A 6,000-nucleotide genomic window follows, 5' to 3' on the forward strand; every position below is an offset into this window, starting at 1 on the left:
TAAGAAAAGAAAAAACATTCCTAGAGGGGCTATTCTTGAATTAGAATAGTGACAGGGAGATCTAAAAGTCTAACACACAAAAAAAATATACCACAGGTATACTAAGTTAGATATTAGAAAGTAAATTATATAAACTGAAAACATAATATGTGGCATGACATCAATGATAACATTCTATACTGTTTTTAAATATAGTGATTATAAGGATGATTTCGTAGCAAGATATTAATCACCTGACTTGACTTGAAAATAGAGAACTAATATTCTTTGAAAAAATTGTCAGTAAAAAAATTGCTGAAGAATTACCTTCCAAAAAAATGCTCTTGACTTAATGCTGGGGTTTGGTTGATCAAATCCCAAGAAATACATAATTTACAGAGGGAACTGAAACATTTCCAATCATATGAGAAAGATATAAAACTTTCCAAATTATTTTATGAAACCAACATAACTCTAATAATGAAACAATAGTGAATAATGATTTAATTTGTTTTATGAACTGGAAAGGAAAATCCTTAAATTCAATGCCATCAAATCACACCCCTTGCTATTAAGAAAAGTATACTATACCATGTGCAGTTAAGCATTACCTTAAGAATGCAAGAATAAATTCAAGTTAGGAATTCTATTTATATAATCCAGGGATGAGTGAAGCAGAGAAAATTTCAATCCGTGCACTTAAGACATTTGACAAACTAAAAACAGTAAAAAATGTCTTGGTAAAAAAAACTAATAAAAATTAATATAATAGAATCATTTATCTCAAACTAATAGTTCAATATTATATGTCATAGTGAAATACAGAAGAGTATTAACTGTTCTAACACTAGAGTTAGAACAGTCTGAGAACCCTGTAATATGACCGTCACCTAACAAAGTTCTGTATATTCTAATTACATAATGGTAAAGAATGGATTAAAATGCTCTAGTATCGCTGTGTAATGAAATATCATGCAATCTCAAGTGGGATGATTTTTGTCCTCCAGGGGACATTTGGCAATGTCTAGAGACATTTTTGGTTGTGAAGATGGGGATGGTGGAGTGAGGCAGGGTCACTCTTGACACCTGGTCCCGGGAAGCCAGGCATGATGCACGGCCCAGGACAGGTCCCCATCACAGAGACTTCCCTGAGTCGCCTTAACCTCTCCAACTCAACGTGTCCACACTGAGCTCTTACTATTTGCCACTTACCACACTAAATACTTAATTTGTTTATTTGATCCTCACAAAACCTCTATAAATTAAGTGCTATGGATTTATGTAACTTATTCAAGGTCACACAGATATTAATGAAACAGATGGGATTTGAATTCAGGAAATCTGACTGCCTTTTTCTTTTTTTCCATTGTGATTGTGTGCTGACATTAAGTGACTAAAGTGGGATTCAAAACTATACACAAACATGACACACGCATACACACACACACCATGACCCATCCCAATTCCATAAAATACCATACATAATTAAATAAAAGTAAATATATCTTGTTTGCTGGTAGTAATCTTCTGTGGTGGAATTTCTAAAGTGTATTTAATGGCCGTGTATTATTTTGTTATCAGATAAAACAAAAATCCAATAAGTCATATAAAAAAATCAATGAAACTAATTGTATTTTGGTATTCTCTTATAAAAATTCAAAGTCTGAATAGAGGGTCATGCTGCCACTGCATTGATATGCATTAGAACAAACATCGCCATTCAAGTATATGCGCTAGAATCCCCCGAGGGGCAGAAATTCTGACTAACACAGGTTTAAACGAAGAGAAGCAAATTGGTTCATGTAAGTGAACAATCTGGCGAAAGGGCTTTGTTAGCTTCAGGCAAAGCTTGATCTTGCAGCTTACAATGTATGACCTCAACCTCTTCTTTCTCTTTCTGGCCATTTCTTGACTCTGCTTCCTTCATGCTGGCTGTCCTGTGAATAGACTCCCTCCTCTCTTTCCTATTCAGCCGGGAAGAGCAAGTCTCTTTCCCAGCATTCCTAGCAATTGTCTAGAGGTTCACTCTAACTGGGCCCCCTTAGGTCACATGGATACACTGATTGGCCACCATAGGTCACTGTGATGCACATCTGGACCGGGGATAAACTTAACTTTTTGGGGGTCCTTTGGTTCCCCAAAGAGAAAACAGAAACTGCTGGAAAGTTAAGAAATTTATATGCATTGGGAAATAGATGATGGGGATTCAACTAACGTAGGTCCATTACTTTAAGGGGAAAGGGGAAAGGAACTCGCCTGTATTAAATGTCTACTTGAGCACTCTCCTAACACGCGTGAGGTGCTGGATTCAATCCCCAGCATTAAGAGGAAAAAGAAATCAACTTGTGCACCTTAATCGTTTGAGAGTATATGCAAAACTTCCACTGTGTTTGAATACTGGATAACTTAGAGAAGGTGTCGAGTGGAGAAAAGACGAAGGAGAGTCCTTCAAGGATGGATCTGAGTTGGGAAGGCAGAAAGAGGAGGGTGTGCAAGACCAGCATGGCGAGGTCAGGCCACATGAAGGAGAACCGTGTGTGGGACCTGGAAGGGACGCAGCAAGGACCGGTGGTGGGGACAGGGTGTGACCTGGGAAGTGCTGCTGGATCTGCGACTCTGGTCTCCAGGTGGGAAGAACACTCGGGAAGGCTTCGCAGGCTAGCAGTTAATATTTTGTATTCTCACCTTATTTCTACACCTGTAAAATGGGCACAGCAGTAATGGCAGGGTCGCTGTGCTGATTAGCCAAGAGGAGTGTATAGATCTGCGTGTCACTGTAAGTTAGGAGATGCAGGAAGGAAAGCAGTGCTTCAGTGAGCCCAGGAATACACCTGAAAGTGAGCACAGCGGAGGGCAGATCGGGTTTTACCGGGAGGGGTGTCAAGGGTGGGGCCTGTCTTATCCCGCGCACTGTCCTGCCTCCTCCTCCAGGGCCTCCCTGTTTGCCCACGACAGGGCCTGCTCATGTGGTCATCGGTGCCGGGCAGCAAGGAGTAGACTGAGGCTCTGGCTTGCTGTGGAGGCCAGCTGGCTTCAGGGAAGGACGGGAGAAGAGAAATGGTATTCTAAAAGGGGCGGGAGTGGCCAGGGAGGAGATGAAATGACTTCTTGGGTTGAGTCTGCCAGAGACCATAAAAACCCCAATGTATGAAATTAGCTTGATTCTGTAAAATAGTTACATCAAGGCGGCTGTCGGGAAATCAATAGCACGCTGTAATTATGTCCATAAACATGCTGAAGAAGCAGCAGAGGTCAGAGGCAGAGGAAGGGGTGGCAGGAGCCAGGTCCGTGAAGACATGACTCACAAACCTCGTGGGCGCTGCTGCCACCCCAGAGGAGCTGGCTCCCGGCTTCTGCCACCATTAATCCAGGGAGAAGGAAACACAGTTTGGCAAATGGGTATTGAGCACTTACTTCAGGCCAGGCACTGCGGGCAGTGACCAGTCTAGCTCTCTGAGCCTAAGTCAGACTTTGCATGCATGCAGGGTGGCAAGTTCCTGGAATCGGCACGGGGTTGGCAGATGTGGGCATTTGGGGGGAACAAGAAGAGAGACATTTCAATGCCACTTTGTGCTTGAATTAACAAATACAGCTGATTCCGTTCCTGGGGACTGTGCCTGGATTCCAGTTCTGATACAAAACCATTTGCACTCAAAAGCCCTTCCTTTAAAATTCATACTGTACTCTTTGGAGAAGGAAGGAAGGAAATTCAGAATTTCTGTGCACTTAACAGCTCTGTGCTCTACCTATATCATTTCATCTTCTCAAAAATATTATGAGCTGAGAATTTTTATCTCCATTTTGTAGACCAAAAAATTGAGGCTCTGTGTGATGAAGTGATATTTGCCACATCATAGTAAGTGGAAATTTATGTGTGATTCATACCTTAGTCTGAATTGCTTTAATTAAATTGTCATAGTGGTGATTAGGCCAATCTTGTGGCTGCTACTGATTTGGCTCAGAAAATTGGAGTGTTAGAAGTTGGAGGTGTGTCTGTGGGGGCTGGGACTATAGAGAGAAACGAGGGTAAATTCCAGCCCGGAAAGCAGGGGAGAAGGGCAGTCAGTTTGAATGAGACTTGGGGTGATTTGACTGGACAGGGGCAGGGCCACAGCAGGAGGATAAACCTAACTGGATGCATTTGGGCTTTCCCCTCTGGCCTGGGCTAGTGGTGAGGGTCTCAAGTCATTCTCATTCATGTCTGCCTCGGACCCCCAACTTCTGCCTGGTGAGACTTTGCCCAGGTGGTACCTCACAGTGCATTCTAGATAGGATTTTTTTTTTTTTTTTCCCAGAATTTCCCAGAAAGTATGTGAACTTATCCAAATCCCGAGAACACCCAGCTGAAAAATGGTAAATAGTATTAACAGTCTCCTGCACAAATGCAACCGTCAAATAGGAATGCCACTGCTTTGGAAAAATACACAGATGTGAAGTAGAAAACAAGATAGAAAGGGAGAGGGGATAGGAATAGGAAAGACAGGGGATGAATCTAACACGACCTTCCTCTGCACACGCATGAATGCGCCTCAGTGAGTCTCACCATCACATACGACCACAAGTCTTGGATCCTAATTAGAATAAGGCATAGTTCATGTTTGTATAAATATGTCAAGATATACTCGACTGTCACGTATGACTAAAAAGAACAACAACAAAAACAAAAAAAGCAAGACCAGGAGATGCTGACCTAGGGTCAAGTTTAAGGTCGAGGAACCCTAGGTGGGAGCAGGTATCACAGGAATCTTACTCTCAAAGTCTGAGAAGGTGGAATAAGAATATTTTCATTGCCTGCTGGGCAATGATGAGACCTCATTGTAGATAAAATAAATATTAGTAAGCTTATACACTGGAATACTTAATGCACTTCTATGTGTGGAGTTCCAGGAGCTTTGGTGGTGACCTGTCATTAAACTGGCAGTTTGGGCCCATGAATCTATGTGGTGCTGTTGGGAGCATTTACTAGGAGATCTGGATGTTATTTTTTCCATTTCTTCCCTCCAAATGTTTATGTCTGGAGTATTTGCTATACATTACACTGCAGTTATTTGCAAATACTTTGACAGAGAAATGCAAAGAGAAGACGTGCCTGTGGTGGAGAGACTGTGACATTAAAGGAGAGATTGATTTAAAAACCTGAATTAGCAAAAGCAAAAACAAACTCAAACACGAAACCAAAATCATATCGAGCAGAGAAAATGTTTGGGCTGTTAAAAAAGGAAATGAGCTTATATGAAGCCAATTTAAAGCTGCTTTTGCACACAGTCTTACCAGGCTGACAAGTGCAGGCACAAAACCGAAGAAACTTTCTGTCTGCAAAGTTTTTCCACAGGCACCATAAAGAGAGAAACTTTTGAATGGGGGCAATTAATGCTTTGTGTGTTTTAAAATTTCATTTTAAGAATGGTAGCTTTTAAATATTAAATATTGTGGTATTATCTTTTAATTCTTAAGTAGTTTTAATTTGGCATTTATTTTCTGCTAAGAGTCTCATCTTTTAATGTTCTTAATAATCCAATGTCTGTATCAGGGGGAGATCGTTTTTACATATTGAAGTATACAGTCTTTAATTACACTGGATTCTAGATTCTTGAAGTATGTACTTATTGGAGTATGTAATCTGTCATAATATATTGGTTTATAATAAGATTAAACCAGGCATTTTTAATATGTTTCAACAAAAACTTCTGTGATAACCTTCGGACTGAAAAACCATTCACTGTGGGTTATTACAGTCTCTCATTATTTTAAAACACACAAAGTATTATGAAAACTACAGAATAACTTTTGATTAGGAGGCTCCCGAGAATTATAAGGAATTCGGCTGTTTTGTTCTCAAATCCAGAAGATTAATATGTCTCTATCAACAATTAGGCCCTCACCACCTGGTGAGGGCCAGGGCATTGACTGTGGCTGATTTGGACTCAAAGCCACCATCACAAATGTGACATCAGGAAAGCACACAGGCGGAGGGGGACATGAACAGAAGCAAGGTCTGCAATTTTGTGCTCTTGGCGAAAA

Source organism: Sciurus vulgaris (assembly GCF_902686455.1).
Source record: "Sciurus vulgaris genome assembly, chromosome: 5".
NCBI classification, from domain to species: domain Eukaryota; kingdom Metazoa; phylum Chordata; class Mammalia; order Rodentia; family Sciuridae; genus Sciurus; species Sciurus vulgaris.